We start from the raw sequence: 27,795 nt of genomic DNA on the forward strand, positions 1-27,795 counted from the left end.
ATGAAAATTAAGTTTCACATCCTTCATAGTGGTGGCATTGGGAAATATTCTGTGTGCGATTTGAAGTTGGACGTGTTTGAGGCTTGTAATTTTGCCTGTTTGTACCGATGTTTTTCATCTCTGTACACCACCAAATACCATTCTAACCCGAAAGAACATCTCGTTATCTTGTTATGAGCTGGGTTTTTTTCATAAAAAAGAAGAACGAAGGTACAAATATATGGTTGTGAACTATACTGCAGCATGAAACATGCGTTCAAATCAAAGCAGAAATGTACAGAGGATGAAAGCATTAAATTAATCGAGTTTCTGGTTGACAACATCAACAGCAAATTCGTTTAATTCTACTTCCAGATATATTGACGTCATGCTTTTTAACAAGAGATAAAACCCCTATCATAAATACCACCAGAGTTTAAAATCAAGGACGCTTACCTCGACCATTTCCGATAGAGCAGCTTTCCACTCAACTGTATGATAAGCGTAATGATTTAAAACTTCCTACGGTGAATTTCCGTTTCTGGATAGCAAAACCCCTGCCCGAGTTTGATTGAATTTAAGTTTGGACTAAGATAATGCTGACATGTTAGTGTTTTATTTATTGTATCTCGTCATTCTCTTCCTTTCCCACTATTTAACCTTTCTGTTTTCAACTTTTTATCTCCTGTCACCGCTGCGTGAAAAGTGATTTGTCTCTCCTCACTCTCATCTAAGTGTCGTTACAGTCCTCTAATCATACTTTATTTTAAAACATCAATCCTTTATATAACTTCACTGCTCGTTTCTATTCCAAGATCCAACATGTACAGAGAGCGATCCCAACTGTGTCATCTGGGCCAGTAAGGGATATTGCCATACCTCTACAGACGTGTACAACAAATGCGTTCTGTCGTGTCACAGGTGTTCTTCTTCAAGCGGTAAGTCAATACTTTTACCTTCAATGGTCTCTTACATTGCAAAAAAGGATATAGGTAAGAATACCAGAAATGATTTCTTTGTATGTTTAAGGAAGCAATAAATATATTTGCTAGTTTTGTTTATATGACTAATATGATGATTAACATGCTATCGAGGACAACTTTAATTTTTGTTTCGCGGTATGTGACAGATATCTAAAATATATTGGAATACATGAAAAATTTAAAATATTCCATCTTTTTGGGCATGCAACATTTTGCGAATGATAGCATATTCAAGACTGCCATCAGCGTCTATCTGATATTTAGAAAATTATTTCCATTATCATGCATTTTCTAAAGATGTACTCTTCTGATATTTAACCGAAAAAAGAACAGAATTCAATATAAAATGAGTTTTCTTCTGAACTTGTGCTTTTTTCATCTAGTTGTGCGATGTGCGCACGATATCTGCACGATGTGTGTATAGTAGAGAAACTGCACGTAATGAGCTATCGCACATATGTGTGCACCAATTCATGCAGGATCCAATACTTAATTGTACTTATAGGCAGAAAAAGCGTATTTTTAAGTTTTTGAATAAATCATGCTTGTTGAATATCTTTTTGACGGCGTAGTAGACAGCACGATTCTTTAAATAGCCCCTACAATTTCAACACATTTACGTCACAAAGGCACTTGACTTGATTATTATTTTAAAAGCCTTAAGGAAATGTCAACTAAATTTGGCACGTATTATCACCACATATCACAGAGTTTAAGTTCATAAATTTCCACTTTACCTGATTTTTAGGATCTGAAAACAAATATTTCAGCTTGTTTCTTGTTCATGGAAAAACAATTGATTACTTTGGAGAAAATTATAACAAATTAAGCACGGCAAACCCTCCTTTTTTATTTATATATTTCCTCGACACTTCCTCTATCGAAGCATAAAGTCTTAGATTATTAAATACTAAATGGTCAAATAAAGAATCTTAATCGTATTTCAAAATTTTCCTTTTTTGGTTGCTATGCCTTTGAATTACTTCATAAAAAAATGTTCAAAACATTTATCATCACAACAAAAGTTTTCCGCTTGGTTTGTTACTACTCACAGGAATACATCTCTATCAGCCTAGTTTTGCAATCCAATCCAACCTTGAGTAAATGTGTGTCATTAGAGGTAAATGTGTGTTTGTTGTGGGAATGTGTGTACAAACGTTTAGAGGTAAATGTGTGTTTTTGTGGGATCCTGTGTGTATTAAAGGGTAAATGTGTGTTTTTTTCCTGTGTGTACAAACGTTTAGAGGTAAATGTGTGTTTGTTGTGGGATCCTGTGTGTACAAACGTTTAGAGGTAAATGTGTGTTTGTTGTGGGTGTGTGATCCTGTGTGTACAAGTTTCACGTTTAGAGGTAAATGTGTGTGTTTGTTGTGGGATCCTGTGTGTACAAACGTTTAGAGGTAAATGTGTGTTTGTTGTGGGATCCTGTGTGTACAAACGTTTAGAGGTAAATGTGTGTTTGTTGTGGGATCCTGTGTGTACAAACGTTTAGAGGTAAATGTGTGTTTGTTGTGGGATCCTGTGTGTACAAACGTTTAGAGGTAAATGTGTGTTTGTTGTGGGATCCTGTGTGTACAAACGTTTAGAGGTAAATGTGTGTTTGTTGTGGGATCCTGTGTGTACAAACGACGTTTAGAGGTAAATGTGTGTTTGTTGTGGGATCCTGTGTGTACAAACGCTTAGAGGTAAATGTGTGTTTGTTGTGGGATCCTGTGTGTACAAACGTTTAGAGGTAAATGTGTGTTTGTTGTGGGATCCTGTGTGTACAAACGTTTAGAGGTAAATGTGTGTTTATCGTGGGATCCTGTGTGTACAAGCGTTTAGAGGTAAATGTGTGTTTGTTGTGGGATCCTGTGTGTACAAGCGTTTAGAGGTAAATGTGTGTTTGTTGTGGGATCCTGTGTGTACAAACGTTTAGAGGTAAATGTGTGTTTGTTGTGGGATCCTGTGTGTACAAACGTTTAGAGGTAAATGTGTGTTTGTTGTGGGATCCTGTGTGTACAAACGTTTAGAGGTAAATGTGTGTTTGTTGTGGGATCCTGTGTGTACAAACGTTTAGAGGTAAATGTGTGTTTGTTGTGGGATTCTGTGTGTACAAGCGTTTAGAGGTAAATGTGTGTTTGTGTGTTTGTTGTGGGATCCTGTGTGTACAAACTTTTACATGTCAATGTGTGTTAGTCGTGTGATCCTGTGTTCACAAACGTTTAGAGGTAAATGTTTATTTTGAGTTTTTGTAAATTGTGTGTGTGTATGTACACTTTAGGAATCAAAATAACTCCTTCAAAGAAATTTACCCAAACAATATGTCTACAAACACAAATTGAATTTAGAGGTAAATGTGTGTTTCTATACAGATCTGTGAAAAGTTTAGAGGTAAATGTGTGTTTGTTGTGGGATGTGTGTAAAACAAATGTGTGGATGTACGTATTACATTTTTAGAGGTAAATGCACATTTCTCCATTGTTAATACCCTATTTCTATGCGTAGCAAAATTGCTGTTTCCTCGATCTGCAGGGTTGATATGTTGCATATGATTCGACATAATTTCTGTGAAATATATAAAAGGTTAAAAGATAAATGTACAATTTTCTTCGATTGTGATATGAAATAAAATACTTTCGTGTTTTAATGGATTTTTAAATCCGAGGTATTCTAGATAATCTTCTGTACTGAAAGGTCTTATATTTATATTAGCACCTGTAATGACACTGCTACTAGTTTTAGCCTAGACCTCCCTACTGTATCTAATTCTAAATTATCAATAGGTGCTATTCACTTGTGTGTTTTGTAGAAACATTAGAAACTCAACATCAATGCATCTCGGTAGTTCCGCAAGTCAATTACATTTCTGAGTGATAGTTTTGACAGAAGTATTAAAAAATACATCGTTCACGTAAATACTTAATATTTCTTGTAGCTTTCTGCATATAGCTTATATTTTGATGACACTATGTGAAAACGTTCTTTGAATTCGTTCAGGTTTACATTGATGTTCACAGCTGTTTTATTACGACGTAATTTTATAATGTGCTTTAGTTTAGCTATTTAAGCATTGGGAATTCCTACGATGACATGAATGTGTATGAATATACTTAATTCCACACACTTGAATGGTTAGAAATACTCCAAAAATTGCTTGTCCATTCTATCGTTACAAAATAAATAGAATAACGTTTAAGTTGACAAACCCTCTTGTGTAAAGTGCCTATGAAGATAGTTGGTAAAAACTATTTCGATCATGATAGCATAAGACGATTCTTGACTTTGATCATCAGATAATTATATTTGATCTCTCTTTTGGATCATTGCTATAACAAAGTATAAATGAAACATATCTTGTATTGTAGATTACTTTAAAGCGCATCCTGTAGGTACTAGCTGCGGGTGTTCTACTACTAATACAACACTCACTAATTCACCATCATCCAGTGAGTGATTTACTTTTAATATTTGATATTTTTGGTAAAGAATCTCTGAATATCTGTGGGGTTTCTCAAAAGTCTTGTTGGACTTTTTAATTTTAAATCATTTAATATCTAATATGAGTTTATTTCTAGATAATACATATGTGCTTTATCTTTACAAAGATATGTTTGTTTTCCACGTTTTGTGTTGGAATTTTGATTAAGTTTCGTATTATTACGAAATAGGCGAAATATTCGTAATACACAACATATGTGATTTTGCTTAAATGAATCTTTAATTTTACGTTCAACTTTTTTTCTATCCCGTTATTGAAACCGAATTGAAACTGTTGTTTTATATGTGTAGTTTATGTGTTAATAATTTAAGATATCAAAAAATAACAATTATGTTTATATCTGTGATCTGTTTGAAGTAGCTTATTTCTTATGCATATTCGCAGGTCATGGTTTTTCAAATTTCTGAAATTATTTTCATAATTATTTTCAGCTTATACGCTTGGACATTGCAGAAGAACTGATAAGGATTTTAGAGGTCTGTCACGTTTCCATCCACAATAATAAATATATTTTTGTATTAACGTTGGTCAAGAATTTGATTTTATAACTGTTCAATGGTAGCACTCAGATCTTATGCTGTAACCTTTTTTTTTCAAAGTGCGTGTATTTTCTCAAGTATTGTCCAAAGATCGGTATCGAAAGAGTTCTAAGTGAAATGCCACATTGTTCGAAAATAACAATTCCATCAAATGATTCCAGGATTAATGTGAATTTATTGTAGCAATATCTCCGATAGTCAGAATCAAAGAAGACAGCCATGCCATGATACTTTTCTTCTCTTATTGACCTTATCTATATATAAGGGGAGGATGGGCGATTATTGTACCATAATCATGTATTATTTCTTCTAGTAATACGCATTCCGTAAACATTTGCCTGTTCGGATCCAGTACCGATACTTGACCATATCGTCATTTCAACTTATTAGTCTGTTTGTCTGTCGGTCTGTCTGTCGTAGATAAATACTGCAAGCATAGAAATAGCTATGAATCTTGAACTACATATTACCTTTCCCGAAGGAATAGTCGATATTTAGATTTGATAAATTAATTTCGCACTGAATAAAACATGTAAAATAAACTTTTTTGGTCTCTATGGCTGACCGATAATCTGGGGAAAATCGGAATACATGGCAAAAAATATTTCATATAGGTGTATGTATGCCCTGTCACAGTATGAAGCTACTGTCGTCTAGTTGACAGCCTTACTCACACCGAAAGAAAATTGTCTTTTTCTTTTTTGTACAGATATCTTTTCCACGACATTCAATTCCAGCAATCCTTCTCTAGGACGCAGATGCATGAATCACGCTGAAGGTAATTATAACTCGATAAACATTTTCTAAATTTTGTAAAAAAAAACAATTATTTTAGAAGTTTCTTTTCTGATTTTTATTTAATAGAACAAAAAATATGTCAAAGACTGTTTGATTGATATATTGAACAAAACATGATGAGCTGGGTTCATAGTTTCACCTATTGCTGTTCAAAATAAGCTTTTACCGTATTACCATTTTCTACAATCATATTTCCTAATGCGAGAATGCTACCTCATGATGGAATCAAACTTTTATTAAGGTATTTTACTAATATTATTTCACATATATCATATCAACTAAAATGAGACATCTATTTTAGAACATCTTTCAGAGGTCTGACACAAGGATTTTTCATGTATCCGGTGCCGCTCTAAAGCTAAATTTTCGTTACATGTATGATTGATGGAAAGGTTTTATTTCAGTGTTAAAATGAAGTTAATGATATGTTGGTCAATTTCAGTCAAAGGACCGATTCACAAAATTCGAGTTATGTAAATTAAAAAACAATAGCCGCCATATGGATAGATTAGTCAACTTTTCTCTTCTAAAACCATAGACTTGTTCACTATAATGTAGTAATTATTTCATATTTGAAGTTTTTCGTCCTTGCAGAATAGCATGAAGTTTTTAAGGTTTTAGAAGTGCTGTATAAAAAAAATCATGATGACTGCCTTTTCTTATTTTTCATTTATTTATTTTTTTATTATTGTAATTAATTGCCGCTTCAAATCAATTCAAGAGATAATCTTACACATTCTTTGTTCTTATCTATACTTAATTTGATCGAAGTTCATTAAAAATCGTGAAAGGATATTATGTAGTATTTAACACTAATTTACAAAAAATAAAACTAAACAGATCAAGCCTGTTGGGACTGAATCTCTCATCTGTGCTACACCTTACAAAGAATACTTTTGTTAAGTCAATTTCTACACGTTTGACACGCTTACTGTACAGATAGCGACTATTTGATTTGAAGTTCTTAGTACATTTGACCACGTAATCTTGAAAAGATTTCATTTCAGAGTTAAAACTCTCAAAAGCGCTTTTCCGTTTGTCTAGTGGCCGGATAAAAGTACTCATCAGGAATATGATCATGACCCTAGACAACTCGGTTATAGACTTTGTGACGTTTAAATTGGGTCAATGTCATTTGCTTCAACAAGTGTATGAACTTCATCCCAATATTATTGATACCACGAATCGTTTTGTTATTAAGAAAAAATAAATAAGTTGACGCCGGACGGACGACGGCCGCTGTTCCACAGTGTAATGTGAACTTATAATGATGAAACCTACAATGGTCAAAATTATGAATTATTATCACCTTTGGCGTCCAGTTCTGGAAGGAAGGACAGGTGTGCGTGTTGTCTCCTGCCCGTGACATATATTATAAGAAGGTCTAACATTAGCTTAGCATTGTTCAGTACCTCGTCCGTTATAAGTTTAATGTAACTATGCTGAGTGTCATGAAGATTGCAGATTGCTTCAGTGAAATAGCATATGAAAACAGGCTAACACGAACATCATAACTTCCCAAAATCACATGCACTCAGTATTGCGCACTCACCTCCCATACACCGAGAACCAATCCTTAAATGACCATAGCTGCTGGTAGGACGTTATATGATATGAAACAGAAACCAACTATTACCCCATTACGCTTTGAGATAACTAGCAGATTTTATGTTCAAGCGCCATGACTCTATAAAATCATTCATTTACCACAACCAGTTTTTTATCATTTCTGCATCATCTCTTTGAAAGGGAAACAGGAAATAATTTGTAAATATAGATTAACATTTCCGTCAGCCGAAGGATAAATGTGTGGATACCGCATTATTACTTAATTACTTAGCGGGAGAGAAATAATACTAAGTATTACGCCAAAGATAAAGCGGAAAAATTGAGTTCCGGTGTTTCAGAGTACTGAATACAGTTAAATGTTCTGCTTATAATGTACATGGTATAGAAGTTTTAAATAGTTTACAAAATCAACGTAAACAGTTATCGTAGAAATTAACAATAACATGTAATAGTTTATAGTCAATGTCAATCATTTTGAAAATTGCATTAAAGAAAAATACGAATGAAGTTGCTTTATACGCGAACTAAAATGTACCAGTAACTTCAAATTGATGTGAAAAGAAAAACGTTTGCATCAAGATGAAATGATCATGTGTCCAGGACCCGCACTCTCTATATCTATAATCGTTGAGAAAAAAATCTTCACCATTAAAATCATTCAGTTAAATTAATACATGCTCACAAGTCTGCTAATATGATTCGTTACAGGGTACGAATCAACTGTTGTTATAGTTCTTCCACAAAATCCTCATTTCTAATTATAATTTTATTATTTTTTTCAGAATGGGAAAAACTAGCGGCAGTATCAGAAAACAGCTGTTTTATCGAGCTGGTTCATCAATTCTATCGTAAGACTGCTCATATGTATGCTTTAAACAATTCTATTACTGAGACATTAAAACTAAAACACATAATGAAGCCATGAATTCCTTTATCTATTAACGTAAGTCATTTAATGTGTCCATGATATTTTGAGTTAAATCCCAAAAATCTTGAAACTTTCCTTTATCGTGTTGTTCTCCTGACTAAATGCCTTACTAGAGTTTATGAATTAACATTTTCAGTAAAGTTCTTTACAAACCATGACGGAAAATGTTCCTGCAGTTCAACAACCGGTAAATATTAAAACATCAAAGTATCACCTGTTTATCCTCTCACACTATGAACAGCATTAAGAATATCATTCTACTTGTAATAGTATAGTTAGATAATAACGTAGAAAACGTCCTTGTTAACTCTTTTTCTGACCAGGTTTACCCTTTCTTCTACTTCATCAACAGTTATCTCATAGCATCCGTGTAGACCACCATCTTTGTAATTTACTGCATCGGGCATATAATGTTAAACATTTCCGTCCTACCCATCCGTTCGGAATCAATGCCAGATTAAAAAATAACCCTCAACATCTTTGATTCATATTTACTCTGAAGTATTATGTCATCACGTCCTGCACCTGATCAGATTGTGGATTGCATAACAGCAGGGTCTTACAGAGTGTCTTACAGACAAAACGCATTTTCCGAATCTCTCAGTTATCATACATTCATGGGTGCATTATGCCTCTGAAAGACTGCAATGAACTTAACTTTATTTGAAATATTTTTGTAAGTTGTTATTATCATTCATGACTAGAGGGTGAAATAACGTATGGTCAGACATTAAACTTTAAGACGTTTCGTTATCAGGCGGAGGAGGAAACACACAGCTCCAGTCCCAACATACAACCGATTCGTGTTTGCAGTATTCACAGTACAGATGTAAGTTTTGGCTTTATAAAAAATGTATTTTCCACCTCTTGTCCAGGTTCAGAATGTTTTTCCTTGATGATGCTAAATCATAGTATTGTCAATTAGTTGTAAAGCTTGTTGGTTTTAACTTCTACCCGTCTGTTAGTAAATGAAAGCATATTTGCACAGTACAATACATTGTTACATGGTTAATCATTTCAAGCCATATATATACATATATATATATACTGTTTTGTACGTCGAAATACCTATCTTACCTGCATTGGCAGGAAACATTTTTATACCCATTTCGTCTTAAACCAATTTTGTTAATTCGTATATTCAAGACTGTACGAAAGATATACATGAATTACACCTTTAAACACAAATTAGTTAGTTAGAATTAGTTATCATAGGGAGAAATAATAAAACTGCATCAGTAGCTGTTTCGTCCTTCTAGGAGTCGTCAGTGATAAGAGTCTACGTTTTGAACCTAGGTGGAGATCGGAGGACATGAAAAATGATCGAAGCAACTTTTCATACATCTGATAATTTCAAATGAGTTTAAGGTACACGAGTACATGTATATTCTGAATCAAGTCACTTTCCGAATGAATTAAACCGTGGTATGCAAGTTACGAAAATCATCTTGATCTTAAAGTCTATCAGCAGTGTGTAACATCACTCTAATAACGTATAACTTTCAGTTACAAATAACATTTGGCATTAAAGAGCATACTCCGCAGTGTCAATACATGTGTTGTGGTGTCGTCGAGGAAGCAGAACATGCTTACACTACCGGAACACCTGGTCTTATTCTCCTTGTAATTGTTTCACGAGTCTCCGTGTAAACCTTTCTTTTTTTCATAGTTTCCCCTAGTTTTAAGGAGTTTGAATTTTGATTATGTTGTCATGTTGATATTTCTTCTTTATGTTTTTTGCTGAATTTTGAACTTGAAGATTATTCCAACCGATTGATAATTTGAGATGATGTTTGCTTCTAGAAATCGAAATAGTCTCCAGACTCAGCCTGGATTTTGATAATTTGTGTAAAGGAAAACAGAAATAGTCACAAAGGGCACTTCATCCTAGATGTATTAAATCGTACACCACACAAGGTATACACGGAAGTAGAAAAACAAAAACAAACCCTACATGACAATTAAAAATCAAGTTTGATGAAAGAAGGGCAAAATATGAAGAAAATAAAGAATTAAACGAAAACTCTTGACAATACAAACTTATCTTTATAAACGTCATGATCTCAAGAAAACTTTCTTTTTTATTGTAGATCTCAACAATTTGATTGAACATGACACCTGCGTCAGTCATTATGAAGGTAACATGGATTGGATCATATCTTAACTTATTAAAAAATAATCAAATGCAGATCTGTTATAGAAGAGGGAACTTTCCGTTTGAAGTAAATGAGAAAAGGTATGCGAAATGTATTATCAATTATTGCACAAGGTAGTGTGTGTTATTTTGCCAAATATTAAATGGGTAACATCGTATTGACAGATAAGATTATAACTGAGATATCAATATCTATAAGGCAGTATTTAGACGCTAAACATAGTTTAAAGGTTTAGCGTCGTTATTGTTGCTCTGTGTGGTCTATAACAACATCAGTTTGTGACATTCTGGTTATCAGTGCATGGTAAGTAGCGTTAAACTAGGTTGAAAGGTTTAGCGTCGTTACCGTTGCTCCATGTGATCTATAACAACATCAGTTAGTGACATTCTGGTTATCAGTGCATAGTAAGTAGTGTTAAACTAGGTTGAAAGATTTAGCGGCGTTACCGTTGGTCCATGTGATATATAACAACATCAGTTAGTGACATTCTGGTTATCAGTGTAGGGTAAGTAGCGTTAAACTAGGTTAAAAGGTTTAGCGTCGTTACCGTTGCTCCATGTGATCTATAACAACATCAGTTAGTGACATTCTGGTTATCAGTGCATTGTAAGTAGCGTTAAACTAGGTTGAAAGGTTTAGCCTCGTTACCGTTGCTCCATGTGATCTGTAACAACATTAGTTAGTGGTTATCAGTACTTGTTAAGTAGCGTTACACATTTTTGTTGCTGTATGCCGTCTATAACTTTGGCTGGTAACATTAAAATCACTTCCTGGGATACATATCTGATTAGTAGTATACTGGGATGATAAGTCAAATATTGTTTGTTCAAGGTCACTGGACTAAAATAGATTAAGTCAGTATCTAGCAAACACAAATGTATCAGTTATTTTTCTGCAGCAACTTTGGACTTAGGACTGACTTTTGTGAGCATAATTTACTAAAATACTAATGCAGTGACAATTGTCCAAAAACAATAGAAAATACGAGTAGAAATGTGTCTCCCAAAGGAACCAGGCGGTTTTACACTCTTTATTTGCATTCGGCACTAATATTCAAGTATAACCATTTTTGAAAACGTAATAATTCTGCACATATACAGCGCGAAAAATCGCTCCCGAGAAATATAAAGCTTATTTATATCGTAAAAAATGAGGTAGACCTAGCTTGAAAGATTGGACAGAATGAAAACTCTTATAACTTATTTCTGTTATTGTTTCCCTTTTTAAGTCAACACTGATGAAATAAAAAGAAAACAATATGAGGACATTTCTTATCTTATGTGTTTTAGTATGGAAATACCTTGATGATCTGTCGTCTCTACGTGTCTACTGCAGAACACACATTATCGCCAGACTAAGGAGTAAGTATATTGGAATTGAAATATAATCACATTTTACATCGAATTATTATCATATCGATGTAAGGGAGAGACAATTACACCTTTTTATATGAAATAACAAACCAAAGGGAATAAGATCATGCGTTCCGAAAAAGAAAGCGTCTCCTGCTTTATCGAGACACCTGGTATGAAAATATCATCACTTTTGATACAGTACTGTAGAATTACACTTCAGATTTTGGATTGTAAGTCAGTTGGAATGACGTATTTTCTTGTTTCATGAAGATTTATCAGATTACATAACAGATATTCAGTTTTTGCTCTCAGTTTGATGCCGACAAATGTTATAAGGCTGCCATCAGTAATAGCTTCGATAATCACTCTAATTCCACGAAAGGCATCTTAAAGGAATCTCCAAACAAATGTCTTACCTACGAATATCCTCTTTTGAATTTACCACATCATAAGATAACACTAATTTTGACGAACGCCTTTATTTTCTGGTTTTGAGAACTATCTTATGAAAAAAGGACAAATGACTGTTTGGGATTACGTATCGAATTCGTTTCGATAGCCAAAGATTCTGTGTAAATGTTGACAGCTCACGGATAAACTCACAGCAATGAATTTCGAGATATGCCGGTTGATGGGGATGTTAAGGAAATATTAAATGGATGGTGTCATTAATAAAACAGAGGGTTATTACCGATCAGGAACACTTTCATCTTTGTAATTTCAATTTTACTTTGCCCCCAGCTAATTTAATATTGGTTTTTGGAATTTGGAATTTTGGTATCTTCTTTTTGTAATATATTATTTCTACAGTTTGTAGTTGGAAGTCATTCCTGAATTTTGCAGTGTGACTGGTTTTATTTTAATGAGTGGTATATCTTCTGATTTACCAAACCGTACACAAAGAATTATTCATCTATCGAATATATATTGTGTTTCAGATACCTATGGACATTTTTCTCATACACCATCCAACTGCACGTGTAATACCCAATTTAGTTCACTCCGACTGTACAATGACCCACACGGTAAGTGTTATTTCGTCCATCAGTGAATTGACCCCTGAATGGTAGGTCTAAAACCCCGTTAGTATATTATCACGATCGTTATTTTTGCAATTAAATAATGTAATCTACTATGTTTTAAAGAGATTTCCAGTCGTAGCTTCGATATTTGTCAGCAAAGTGACGACCAGATACTGTTCGTTTGTTTATGTCGATGGTATTCCAGAAAACAAAATCAAATCGCAGGTTTATAGTATATTGATCTTTATAAGTCATTTTTGACAAAGTCTAATGGCACTTCCAACGTACAACTAATGATTGAAGTCATTTGGTCGACTAATAACTGAATCAAATTATTACTGACTTAATAACTCCAGTGGTATGTAGTTATCTTGTTAGTATATTGTGTTCATAGCTAGAAATATATTTGTGAGATATTTCTTTTCAGGACATTACCAAGACTGCAAAAACGACCACCATTACTATGGTAAGTTTGCATGCCTGCTTTAGTACATTTAAGCCATCGGCGTGTCATATTTTTTTCATTCATGAATTGTACTGAATTATCCAATAATAATGTACCTAACACATCAGATCGGAACGCATCATAAAGTATTAAATATACCGTTTATTTGTAAGCTAAAATAGTTGCGTCATAATAAACTGATTTTGGAGAGATTTTATTCGCCAGTGGAGGTGACAAATTCACCGAACTTTAAATGTGTATATAGAATTATAAACTTAAATCATTTATAATAAATGCGACACAAGTAACCCAACCTACACTAGCCACGCTTGTTGTCCGGATTTAAGCGTGAAATTGGTCTTTTTGAGGGAGGGAACCAGATTATTCGAAAGAAACCTACGATATGCTAGGATCATGTTGTAACAGGATGAAGCAAGTGGATTTTGTCCATGATGAATCAATTAATACTTGTACGTGGTTTATATATACAGCTTTTTTGCTTTCTCCTTTTTCTTCAAGTTATCCGTTATACCGACCAAATTCAAATCAGTATCTGTCATTGTGACACATTGTCAGTTGTCGTTTAACACAATGTTTTCCGCGTCTCAGATCCAATTTTTAAAACGATCGTTTCGTTGGTTGCTCACACTAAGAGAGTAGTTGCCAAAGATTTTCTCTAAATAATATCACTACCCTATACTTTCTATAGCTGGTAATATCTCTTGGGCTTTAATGTTGCTATACACAAGTGTAATCGCAGTCATTAAAAATAGACCGAAATTAGATACCCGGCACACATGTTGCAGCGAATCAATGTGCATTGATATCGAATAATAGAAAGGCACGAAATTGAAACCTAGGGATCTAGCTCAAAACGGCACAAACACGAAATATCTTACTTATGAAATTAAATAACTACACATTTCTATTGTAGTATCCGGGTTATTTGAATGTTTTGCTCAATATGGTTACAACATTTTCATGTGTAACTTCAAATTAATGAAACAAAATTAATCATGGTCATTAAGGATATTCATCTAGTCATTGGGAGACATGATTTAACCTGACAACACGAGAAGAATCAAACGTTACCTTACAAGAGCATTATTAAAAAGATAAGTGAAAAGCTCGTTTTAATTCAAATTTACAATAAGATACAGGAGAGCCAAACGACGAGGTAAATGACATTTTACTTCTGTATTTCAAGACTACGCTAAGGGTCTAAAAGTTTGAAATCTGGGAGACAGCTGTGGAAAATCAAAAGCAATCAAAAGAATATCAAAATCGAGCTCGGGAGGTGCACTAGCCTCATAATTTTAGGGGAAAGTCAAGTACATGTGTTTATTCTTAATACAATGCTACTGTCCGAATGAATTAAAACGTCTGAATGACCATGCTAAAGCAATATTGCCGTTATATGATGTAGCCCACGAGCTTTTGGTTTTAGTAAAACGGGATCAGCGATATTCCCGATGGTAAACGAATAGAAGGAATATGGTTACTTGCCCTATCATCTAGGCTTTCCTGTGATTATTTCGGTTTTCCTGTACAGAAAAATGTCACGTGCGCTCTTATCCGAAGTAACAGGAGTTATTTAATTTTATAAACCCCGTTGCTGTATTTTGCAATCGTTGCTAGATAGAAAAGATAGTAATTCTTAATCAATATGAATAATGACATATTCAAATATAATGCTGTGGCTTACAAAATTTTGATCTGTCATCCAAAACTTAAAAATTTGTATGTTATCATTTGATCGTGTAACCTGTCTTTACCTCGTTCATTTAAAATCATTTTGTTATGTTCTGTACAGCTCTGATGTCACGGTTGACTTCACACAATCAGGTGTGTTCATCACATCATACCGGTGAGTAACTCGGGGCGTAGAAACTTTTTTATTTTACATTTTACTTTCATTTAGAGAGACTTTGTAAAATCATTTGATAAGATAAGAATGTCACACTCGTACATATACATGGTATACAGAGCTTCTTGTACTTTGTAATTGCTTAGTGGATTGCCTTATACGAGTCGAGTTTGATGAGTAATTTTTGAAAAGTTACGAGAGATTCCAAAGAGACGGTTTTGAAACATGGCGGAAACCGCTCGTATCTTTTGAATACGGAGAAGTATAAGTTCCAAAGGTCGTGCCATGGATGAAAACGCCGATAACTGACTGTTTTTACCGTGGGTTTGATGAGAAGAATACAGACCTGCCAGTACACATCAGATCTGACCAAGACAGGGTCAGTTATTTGCTATCAATGTGTGACGGTAATACGGAACCCTCATTATCGAGCAGTTCATCACAAGTAATCGTCTGCTAGAGAACAGCTTAAACTGTAGTTGCTTGTCGCCAATTAAAGTCGATTTTGTTGCTTGGAATATAATTCTGTTCAGATGATGGAAGTAACCGTACACTTTGTGTGAGATGTGCACTAGCCAGGTGGGCTGGTCATGCCCATGTCTACATGTTTATCTCAGATGTGTTGATTATAAAGAGGACGTTAGAGGGAACATTTATAGACTGTATATATTAAATAATGACAGTGTGTGTGCTTGTATTATGTAAGCAGTCTTGTACATTTTATGTTTTGATAATTATATACTGTTCAGTGTGTACTATTGTGTTGCCAATGCCGAGCAAGGCTGTGTTGCTCTTTCAACAATTACAAAGAACCTCTCTACCTTTATATTTTAAAATCACATGAAACTGATGTCAATGTTTTGATTTTGTTCAGGCCTTCAACAGCAAAAACTGTTAACTGAAATGACATTAACTTGTACTGTTGCTACATCTTGAAGATTTTTCAAACACAGTGTCTACCACGGATGAATAGCAGCTTTTAACACAAATTTAGAGTTAGATACAGTAGAGTCAAACTGCATCAAACAGCTGTTCCGTCCTTCTAGGACTCGTCAGTGACGCGACGCTAAGGGTACATATATGTTGAGGCCTTGGAGAGGTACATTACCCAATCATTACATACATTTCGTAATTTTCATATATCAGATAGTCAAGTACATGTGTATATTCTGTCAGTATTCGACTGAATAGCAAAATGTGGCGTGCAGGTTATGACCAACCTCAGGGACTTAAGTCCACCAGCAGAGTCTACCACCTGCTATCTCAAATAAACGTTTGCCCTAAAGATTTAGAGTTAGATACTTTAGAGCAATTAATTAAATTAATTTATATTAGGTTTTATTTCAAAGAACATGAAAAAAGCAATACTTATATTGACCTTAACAGCAACATTCTGGTCAGTATCAATTACGCATGAAGCTGCATTGAATGAAAAAAATCTTACATGTATATAAGATTGAATCAATTTAGAGATGGAAAGAGCCGGAACTTGTAATGGACAAGGTCATTGTGCTCATCTTTACAGTGCCCATCTAGTAGTGTTGTAATTGGACTGCAACGGGCAAATAAAACACACTGTTACATTATGTATCGTTTGAGACCACTGTCTCTTAAATATATATAAAATACTTAAAAGCCCAACGGAAGATTGTAACATTTCATTCAGGCACTTTATCTTTCTCTTCCAGCATTTCAATTATTGTACTTATTGAGTCATCAATAATGTGTATTTGTACAGATAAATATACCCATAATAAGCCAATTTACATATTTATAAGTAGCTACATATAACACGATAGAATTTGTTTATCATGCATTATTTATATTTCGTTAGTGTGGAGCGATCTGTCTGCCATTCCTCACTACATCAATCATCGTTATTCCTACTGCCAAAAAGACGCTATCTCACATCTCCAAGGTAAGTTACTCATATGAACTGTTAATGATGGACATTTAGATATGCCAATATAAAGGCTGGGCTGTTATATGTTTCCTGTGTATCGATAAATGTGTATTGATTAACATCAGCAATATTGCTACTAGGATACTTGCTGAGTGTGTTGCCTCGTGATCGGCCAGGGTCATTTGAAGCGGAATTTCCTCATGACGTCCTTGCTGAACAACATAGTGAAACGCATCGCATGTCATTTAGAACAAGTATAGTAAGATGTGTTGCTCAAGGACACAATCACTTCAGCAGAGACCAGTTTGTTTCTCAGCTTCCGAGAAATGAAAACCGCCATGGGGTTACGAATGCCTACGCTGAACAGCTGTACTTTCTTAAAAGGATTTTTCGGGCTTCAACATTTCGACAGTTTTTTTTTTGTGTGTGTGAATTGAACCTATGGGATTTTTTATTACTATCTGACCTTAATTTTTTCTCCTTCTCATCCAAGTTATATTATTTCAATCACGCATAACTTTCATGATTTTTAACCTATAACAAGAACCAATAATATCATCGTAAAGGTAATTTTCATGCTGATGACAAAACTGTCAAACATATTCGAATGCAATAACAGGAAGATAGGTTTAAACTTGTATTTATCTCCCCTACTCCAACCCTTTACTCATCTCCCCAATTTTTTCTGAAACCCTACTCCGACTTCAGAGGACCCTACTTTTAATAACTTTCATAATTTTTTACAGTCACATTGTTTTTTGTTTTGGTTTTTTTTGTCAATTCTCAGTCGATAATCACGCTATAATTGCAACTGTCATAGGAAATTGAAGGTTTTGCGATACTCTTTCAGAAATATTTAAGTTTTGTTAAATTTGGTGTTGAAATAGTGTTATATAGATGAAAATATCAGCTGAAAAGCGAAGAAAAAATCCATTCAAAAAGGGCATAATTTCGATCAAATATAATTTTAATGCATATTACGCTACGAAATAGTATTATACATAAGATAATTTCCTTCTGCTTAAAATGGTACCAAACACGATATACTAAAACAATGGGAAGATCAAGTCGACTTCACATTTATCTCCCCTACTCCTGATTTTTTTTATTTTTTTATTATTATTAAAAATCAGCTGTTTTTTCAAAAAAAATGGTGCATTTCAAACGCGAATAGCGGAATGATTATCCCAAAACATACAGTAAATCAAACGTTAGCGACTCCTGTATCGAAAACAGATAAGCACCGGATCATATATTCGCGCATGCGCTATCGCATAGACGATTTTATATCCCTACCCCTATTTTTCATAAGGAAACGAACACCTATATTTCCCTTAATATTACAATCATATACAACAAATTACATTGATTTTTTTCTATATTGATGAGACAAACAAGAAAACGAATTATATGGCTAAATTCAAAAATTTTTTTTGCTCTCCTATTCTCGGTCAAATTTTCAATAATACAGATTTTATTGCCGAGTTACGACAATTTTGGTTTTTCGCACTGGAAAATGTATTCCCCGCGCTAGCAATACTCCTTAAAATATAGCAGATGAGGTATCGAATGCAATGTTTTCATCTCCTGCAACGGAAACAGGCAATCACCTGATAAGATATTCACGCATGCGCTAACGCCCCGCATATAATTTTTGTATCTAGTTCACGACGGGTACGTTATGGTAGTTTGAAGGTTGCAGCAAATTCTTTTGGAACAACTATATGTCTATAATCCATGAACAACTTCCAACAGTTATTTGTTTACTGTAAGTCATGTCCTCAAATTTACCAAGGCTTATATAAATATTGTATATAAAGCTCGATTGCATCCTTATCAAGGAAATTTTTCACTGAATCTTTATCCTGATTATAACCCCATCCCCACCCCCTTCTCTGTCTCTCTCTCTCTCTCTCTCTCTCTCTCTCTCTCTCTCTCTCTCTCTCTCTCTCTCTCTCTCGTGTGTCGTATTTATACTACCTGGTATTATAAGCAATGGTCAAGTAATTAATTTTAGTGGAACATCTGGCTTTTCAAGCTGTGGTCAAGCAATAGATTTTAGTGACATACTATTTGTCCACGGTCAGTTTGTATACCACATTTAAGAGTCGAAGTATACGTAAACTGTGAATGATTATTATCTCTATAAATCTTATGGATAATAAACAGTATAAAGGATGACCATCGCCGCTTTGACCAGGGTCAGTTTCATAACCAGCACAATACGTCAGAATTCAATGACAAATTAATTTACAAACTATAGTGAATAATATTTGACCATCACTATTTGACCAGGGGCGGCATCCTGTGTCGCTATCACAGGACAGGGGGATTAATTTTGATATACATTAAACAATAACTGACCCAGAACTCTTTAATGCTGTTCACGCCTTATTTTGTTACAGTTTCTACTTCGTTGTTGTCCTTTATCAAGTCGCCATTTCGTATATCGGTGCTGCTTGAGCGGTACGCATGTCGACTATTAATAGACAGGAGAATACATAGCATTTCATTTACATACCTAAGTAAAATTTCCAAATGTAATTTTCATAAATGATGCACGTCTTTAAGTCATTTTTTGTCATGCACTTTCCTTTCTCATTGTCATCAGCATTAAGAAACCTTTACTACTTTGTTCAATTATTATAACATATATCTGAAACGATGCTTGAGAAATAAATATTTGTAGTTTGATTAAAATCAATTCGACCAATGCGACAAGAGTAAGTTAGAGCAAGCAAAACTTTTGTCTCTGTTTACAAGATCTATATTCTACATCAATAGGTTACTTATCTTAACTATACGTAAAACGAATAATCATCGTCAGAAAAATGTGAATCTATAATTATATAAGATATATACTGCTACTACTGTTAAAACGTGAGTATGATAAATAGATTGAAAACAATTCCATGCGAAGGAATAAGTTAAATGAGATACATGTAATTATAACATTTCGACTTTAAATGAACTAGTTTGTTTCGTTTTTTTTTTTTTTTATAATATTTGTAATTCCCTATAAATGAACAAAACATGCATGACAGTAACTGCTATGAAGAATTTATATCAAATCTTACTTGCACAACATTAATGGTATACAGTGTAGTCATAGCCCGTAATATTGACTCCCTGAGTCAAGAGTGCGTTACAGATACAAAGGCTCAACTGTGCTGCTATGATTACTCGTTGTCGAGTCGAAATACGAACTGATTTATACTGATGATGATGATGATGATGATGATGATGGTGGTGGTGGTGGTGGTGGTGTAGGTGGTGGTGGTTTATCGTCTCTGCCCGTGATTTATTACGATGATGATGATGATGATGATGATGATGATGATGATGATGATGATGAAGGTTTCTCGTCTCCGTGACTCTGCCCGTCGCCGGGCATTGTCCAATCGACGTTTGTCGATTCTCTGGCGACGTAAAGGGGTACTCCCCTCATGGGTTGGAGTCGTCGGGGGTTGACTTTTCTGTAATCTAGAGACGACTCCCTGGTCTGAAGTGAGTGATTTATTACCGTTCGACCGTGTTTTAAGGGGCCTCCCATAATATCCGTCCGCTGACAAACCAACTGACCAACACCGTGTATTTGTAACCAATTAACTCGTCAGACTCCTTAATGTTGTTTATTAGTTACGGAAGTGTCTGAAATTTCCTACAATTAAGGTCAGTGCCTCAGGTGACTATAACCTATTGGACATACGACTCTGTGATATAATGTCTTCAGACGTATTATCATATTCTATAGATGTGTAATTAGTTGTTTTGATGTTTTAGTTGAAAGATAATAGTTTTGAAGATTACTTATGTACACCTATAAACACATTCACAAACAACAAGATCAATGACATTGCAACAGCAACAAAGATATATAGATTCTGATAGAGCACAATCACACAGGTGATTAATGAAATATTTTTTTTATTTCTCTTTCAAAATTGCTCAAATTTGGCCATATAATACGGAATGACATGATGAACGAGAAAATATAAAAAAAATATTTGTGGTATAGGTATTATTTTTAAAAATAATCTTGTCAACTGTTTGTCTCATGCCATATTTATATACGGAATGACATAATGACCGAGAAAATATAAAGATATGGAAAAAAATATACACACGTGAAATGGCTGTATCTCCGAGTATACTCGTCGTGTCTTAGATATCTAAACTGTTAGGTGTTCAGTACATTATAATAAAGAGAATGAGATCAAATTCACCTGGGTTGATTGAGTTATAAATATGTAACAATGTCTCATAGTGCGTCAATATTTTGTCCGTTGAACTAAGAAATAGCACAATCACATAGGTGTTTTTTTTATTCTTCATATTTCTCAAATAATTCATATCTTCTTGTTTATAATGACATTAAAAATGAAATTGCCAAACATAAGGTAGAAATAAATAAAAAATAAGGACAGATTGACATGCAGCTGGAAAAGGGACTCCTGCCCATTTACACCCGACTCCTGGGTTTTATCTCTAGGTTGTCAATGGGGGGGACTATAAAGGTTAATACATATCAAATTTTAATGTACATACGGATTTCTAATGCTATTTTGATGAAAAGTGCAAAATATGATGTAATAGAACAAAAACTTGAGAAAATATCTGACTCTGATAAATATGAAGTCAATATTTTTTTCCCAAAATCCAAAAAAATAGAATAAATAGATAAATGAAATAAAAAAATGAATAAAAAAAAGAAAAAATCAACGCAAATGTACTTGATATCATCGGGGAAAATTAATGACCTGTCAAAATAAAGTTCTTGGAGGATGTAAGAATGCCATTTAAATTGACACAGGTATTACAAATGGATATCTATTTACTTTCAGTCTCAGCCTCTCATGTCTCCAACCCGTGCACATGTTCTCCATCCAGTGTTGGTAATACCTGTTTATATAATAAGTATAATCAGAAATCTCGTTTAATCGTAATTAAAGATTGTCAAATTATTTGCATTATGTTAAGTGGAATTCTGTCAAGGAATATTAAAACTGTTACCCTCAACAGTACGTAACAGCTTTTTCAAAATTTTAGATATGATTTACCATTAGTTTGGTGTTTGTAACAAAAAAATTTAACGTCCCACTTTCTCTAACATTAAGTAAACATTTTAAAATAAAGAAATAAATTTTGCTTTACGCATATTTCCATATCATTACATTGGTTTTATTCACAGTAGCATCAACATTACCGCCGACTCATCCACCAACTTCGGCTCCTGCTGCACCAGGTAATTTGAGAATATAAACTGGACAAAATAAGTTAAGGATCATAAATTGTGACCATAATATGTTTAAAAATTCAAATCATGTATTGCCGGTAATTGCACTCGTAGTTTCTCCAATATGTACCTAAAGTCATGTCAAAGGTGAAAGCACGTGCATCTGAAGGTCTTGCCGTTCCGCTCTAGTTAACTATGGTGGTGTGAAAAACTGACTGGTCTATTACTACAGAGGAATCTTGCAGGTTTTGATTCTGTTACTTCTAAGCTAAAAAAAGTTGAATTTGGAAACATTTAATCAATTTGTAACGAAAACTTGAAAAACTAATCATGCGAAGACATTTAAATGATATGGAAGCCGCGCGAGCTATAGGGCTCCTTCAAGCTGGTCAAACTCAACGAAATGTGGCGGCACAGCTTCATGTTTCTCAGAGCGTGATTAGTAGGCTATGGAATCGCTATCAACAGACAAATAACGTCCGTCAACGCCCCAGATCTGGACGACCACGCTGTACGACAACCCGACAGGACAGATTCATTTGCATCACGGCACGACGTCAGCGGTTTTGGAGTGCTCCTGTCTTGAATCTTCAGTTTCAGCGTGCTACAAATCTAAGGATTTCATCCCAGACAATCAGAAACAGACTCCATGCCTCTAATTTACGAGCTAGAAGACCAGCAGTCCGACCAATTTTATCCAGAGGTCATCGACAATCCAGACATCAATGGGCCACTCATCATTTGAATCGGCAATTACGTCATTGGAGAAATGTTATGTTCACAGATGAGTCTAGGTTTTGTGTTGACTTCCATGACGGTAGGAGGAGGGTATGGAGAACCCAAGGAGAGCGCTATGCAGACTGCTGTGTTGTCCAGCATGATCGCTTTGGTGGTGGGTCAGTGATGGTTTGGGCAGGGATCAGTGTTGACTTCCATACAGACCTCTACATCATAGACAATGGATCTTTAACAGCTGTTCGATACAGGGACGAGATTCTACACCCTATAGTAAGGCCCATTGCAGGAGTTGTTGGCCATGATTTTATTCTGATGGATGATAATGCTCGTCCTCACCGTGCTCGTGTGGTCAACGACTATCTTCAACGTGAAGCAATCGTTCGCATGGACTGGCCAAGTCGTTCTCCTGATCTGAACCCTATCGAGCATGCTTGGGACACCTTGCAACGCCGGGTTTCAGCTCGACCTAATCCGCCACAGAACCGCCAACAGCTTATGATTGCTCTGCAAGAGGAATGGCAGCGCATCCCACAGATCAGCCACCGACGACTAATAAGGAGCATGTGCAGACGTTGCAGGGCAGTTATTGATGTCAACGGAGGTCATACTGCCTATTAAACTGCCAATTGCAGTTTGATGAGTTTTCCTTGTCTACATGATTAACTTGCTCTACTTCCTCTTACACTTTGATTTCAAGGGTGCTGTTACTCAGGGTTATCTGCTCTTGGTAGCAATTACCACAAATGAATTTGTTTTGTGTAATTAAAGACTAAAATGAATGTTCTGTCATTAAAATTTAAAATATAATCATATTATTATTTGTATGTAAAACTGCACTGTTTCAAGTTTATGATCCTTAACTTATTTTGTTCAATATATATGTATACAATAGAACAGGGGACATACCTTACAGGACACAGGCATTTGCCAACTTATGTTAGACTTCTCCACAAATACAGATAAACATAAAGTAACAGTGCCATAAATGATAATACAATAAAGAGATTGCAGTAACTTTACTGTAAATGTTTAGCTACGACAGACAACTGACAGTAGTCCAGTTTTCTTCGTACCAAGCTTTAAATGATATGTATACATTCATACTTTAATTGTCAGTTTACGGATGCATATTGATTTCTGTTTTACAATAAATAGATGTCAGAATGTGTGATTCTCTCGCCTTGACGGTCGGCCTGGCCTACGGCGACGTGCTTCAAGAAGGACCATTCACGTGCAGTGATGGACGCCACGCCCTCTCTGAAGCCGCACCAATGAGGCTGTGTAATGCTACCGACTCCTCCATGTGGACTAAAGGACAACAGGTAAGTGAGAAAAACAAGATATGTATTTTCTAATATATTTACCCATGTATTTGCTTTTTAGCCTACAAGATTTCTTTTGGTCGTTTTGAAAATGCACCTGTTAAGTTTTCACGAATTTTATATCAAAATTCTCCCTGATGCATCTGAGATTGTTAATTGTTTTTAATCATTTAAAAAAGGCTTCAAGAATCAATTTGTTATCGCTGCTAACTAAAAACAGACTGATTATCATTTTCCGGAAATCGATTACGTCAGACTTTTCCTGATAAAAATGCCGCTATCAAAAGCAAGCGCAAATCAAATATATAAACATATGTATGACACTGATATGAGTTTAAGAGAACCTTCACTCGATAACTTCTGTTGTTGTTTAGTGAGTTAATATATCGTGAAACGATTATGGCAGATTGGTTAGATGTTCACAGTAGTATAGAAGGGTTGTTATATCTTTATTGAGGGATTTTTGCTTCATTTCGCAATAAGATGTGCAAACATGATTTTTTTGCGTTAGAACATATATTATGACTTGTTTAAATACAACACACAAATAGGAACAAAAGAGATTATCAAGATAATGTTTTGTTTCTGACGTCCCCAGGTGGTTCCAAATTGTGACAGCATACCAAAGTATTCCGCCATCGCCTCCTTTGCAGGATCTATTTACACACATGATGGACTGGCCGGGGTGTTCCTTGGATGCAACGCTACCCATATGACTGTAAGTCACATAAAAAAATTTGCATTATTAATTAGCTCGACTATTTTCGATTTGATAACATATTTTGTCATATCTAAAAATTCCATGTTTGTAAAAACGGATAAACGTGATTGTGAGTTAAACCTAACCTATCTGTTATACAAATGTATATATTGTACAAAAAGATTTTTTTCTGGTCTGGCTTTCTGGGGGATACAACATATTTTTCCTGTTTGTTACAAACGTTTTTAAGAACGACAAGTTGTTATTTTTTTCAAACATAAGATTTATCTTTTATGACAATTAAGTCGTGTTGTTATTAAGACGAAAAGACATGAAAATAGACCAGTATATTCTGCGTCATATTAAAAGAAGCGTTAGTGATATAGCTATCGATATCCTTCAAATTTCCGTCTTTCAGAACAATTTCGCATGAAGCATTCATTGTATTTTGTCGTGTTCATTCATCTTATATATAGAAGTGTGAGAGAACATATTAATGTATATAGTGTTACTGCGCAAAAACTGGAGTTTGTGTTGTAGATACCGTTTATTAAGCATTTTAAGTTTTAAAATTCTTAGATTTGAAGCTATAGTTTACACAGTTCATTCTAAAAATATCTTCTACAATTAAAAATTAAACAAAAGATACAGCTTAATTAATGATCCATTATATACAATATATAGTACAAACATGCCATCGTAATATAACATTCACGTTTGTGTCTCTGGGATGAATTATGATATTCACGTTTGTGTCTCTGGTATGAAATATAACATTCACGTTTGTGTCTCCGGGATGAATTATGATATTCACGTTTGTGTCTCTGGGATGAAATATAACATTCACGTTTGTGTCTCTGGGATGAAATATAACATTCACGTTTGTGTCTCTGGTATGAAATATAACATTCACGTTTGTGTCTCTGGGATGAAATATGACATTCACGTTTGTGTCTCTGGTATGAAATATGATATTCACGTTTGTGTCTCTGGGATGAAATATAACATTCACGTTTGTGTCTCTGGTATGAAATATGACATTCACGTTTGTGTCTCTGGTATGAAATATGATATTCACGTTTGTGTCTCTGGGATGAAATATAACATTCACGTTTGTGTCTCTGGTATGAAATATGACATTCACGTTTGTGTCTCTGGTATGAAATATAACATTCACGTTTGTGTCTCTGGTATGAAATATAACATTCACGTTTGTGTCTCTGGGATGAAATATAACATTCACGTTTGTGTCTCTGGTATGAAATATGACATTCACATTTGTGTCTCTGGGATGAAATATGACATCCATGTTTGAGTCTCTGGTATGAAATATAACATTCACGTTTGTGTCTCTGGTATGAAATATAACATTCACGTTTGTGTCTCCTTTATGAAGTATGACATTCATGTTTGAGTCTCTGGGATGAAATATGACATTCACATTTGTGTCTCTGGTATGAAATATGACATTCACGTTTGTGTCTCCATTATGAAATATAACATTCACAATTGTGTCTCTGGTATGAAATATAACATTCACGTTTGTGTCTCTGGTATGAAATATAACATTCACGTTTGTGTCTCTGGTATGAAATATAACATTCACGATTGTGTCTCTGGTATGAAATATGACATTCACGTTTTTGTCTCTGGTATGAAATATGATATTCACGTTTGTGTCTCCTTTATGAAGTATGACATTCATGTTTGAGTCTCTGGGATGAAATATGACATTCACATTTGTGTCTCTGGTATGAAATATGACATTCACGTTTGTGTCTCCATTATGAAATATAACATTCACAATTGTGTCTCTGGTATGAAATATAGCATTCACGTTTGTGTCTCTGGTATGAAATATAACATTCACGTTTGTGTCTCTGGTATGAAATATAACATTCACGATTGTGTCTCTGGTATGAAATATGACATTCACGTTTTTGTCTCTCGTATGAAATATGACATTCACGTTTGTGTCTCTGGGATGAAATTGGATATTCACATTTGTGTCTCTGGTATGAAATATGACATTCACGTTTGTGTCTCTGGGATGAAATATGACATCCGTGTTTGTGTCTCCTTTGTGAAATATTACATTCACGATTGTTTATCTTATACATTGCTTTGATAGATATATTTCGATTATGATTTAGGTTATATGTCCATAGTAATATGTTTATAAAGAAAACCGCTGATTGCGTGATACTTTTCCCCCCAATTTCATAAGCTTACAGATCAGTTCAATAAATGATATATTAACAATACATACCATCGTTTAATGAATTTGATTTTTATATACATGTTATGAATTTGAAATACATTTCGTTGAGGTATCGATCCTTAAACCTTGTCCATAACACAAGCTTTTGAATATCATGGTTCTGAATGCCAATTTCAAGTCCTACAATTGAATGATATCTTTTCTGATTGCAGATAGCCTCTGAAGATTGTACACATGGCATTTCGTTGTTTCAAATTCCATTAGACAATAGAGATAGCTATACCCATTCTGCTAGAAACTACTACACCATTTTGTGGTAAGAAATCGCGTAAACTTACAATCGCAAACCAGTATTGTTATGATCAGTTATGACGCTTCTATATAAAACTGGTTATATTTCTAATTGATTATGAAAAATTTCAAAATAAATAATTTGCAGACATATTTCATTTATTTGTATTCTTTTTCTTGTGTTTTTTATGCGTGCGGGGGTGGGTGGGGGGTGGGGGGGGTGGGAGAGGGGTTCCGTCTCTACTTTTTAAAACAAAACACT

General features: G+C 34.5%; 1 pseudogene; it reads left to right on the forward strand.

The window, feature by feature from the left end:
• Nucleotides 1-27,562, forward strand: LOC132555853 (uncharacterized; annotated as a pseudogene).
• Nucleotides 27,563-27,795: the final 233 nt, after the last annotated feature.

Source organism: Ylistrum balloti, unplaced genomic scaffold (assembly GCF_031769215.1).
Source record: "Ylistrum balloti isolate Yb309-2 unplaced genomic scaffold, AGI_CSIRO_Ybal_v1 Utg370520, whole genome shotgun sequence".
NCBI lineage: Eukaryota > Metazoa > Mollusca > Bivalvia > Pectinida > Pectinidae > Ylistrum > Ylistrum balloti.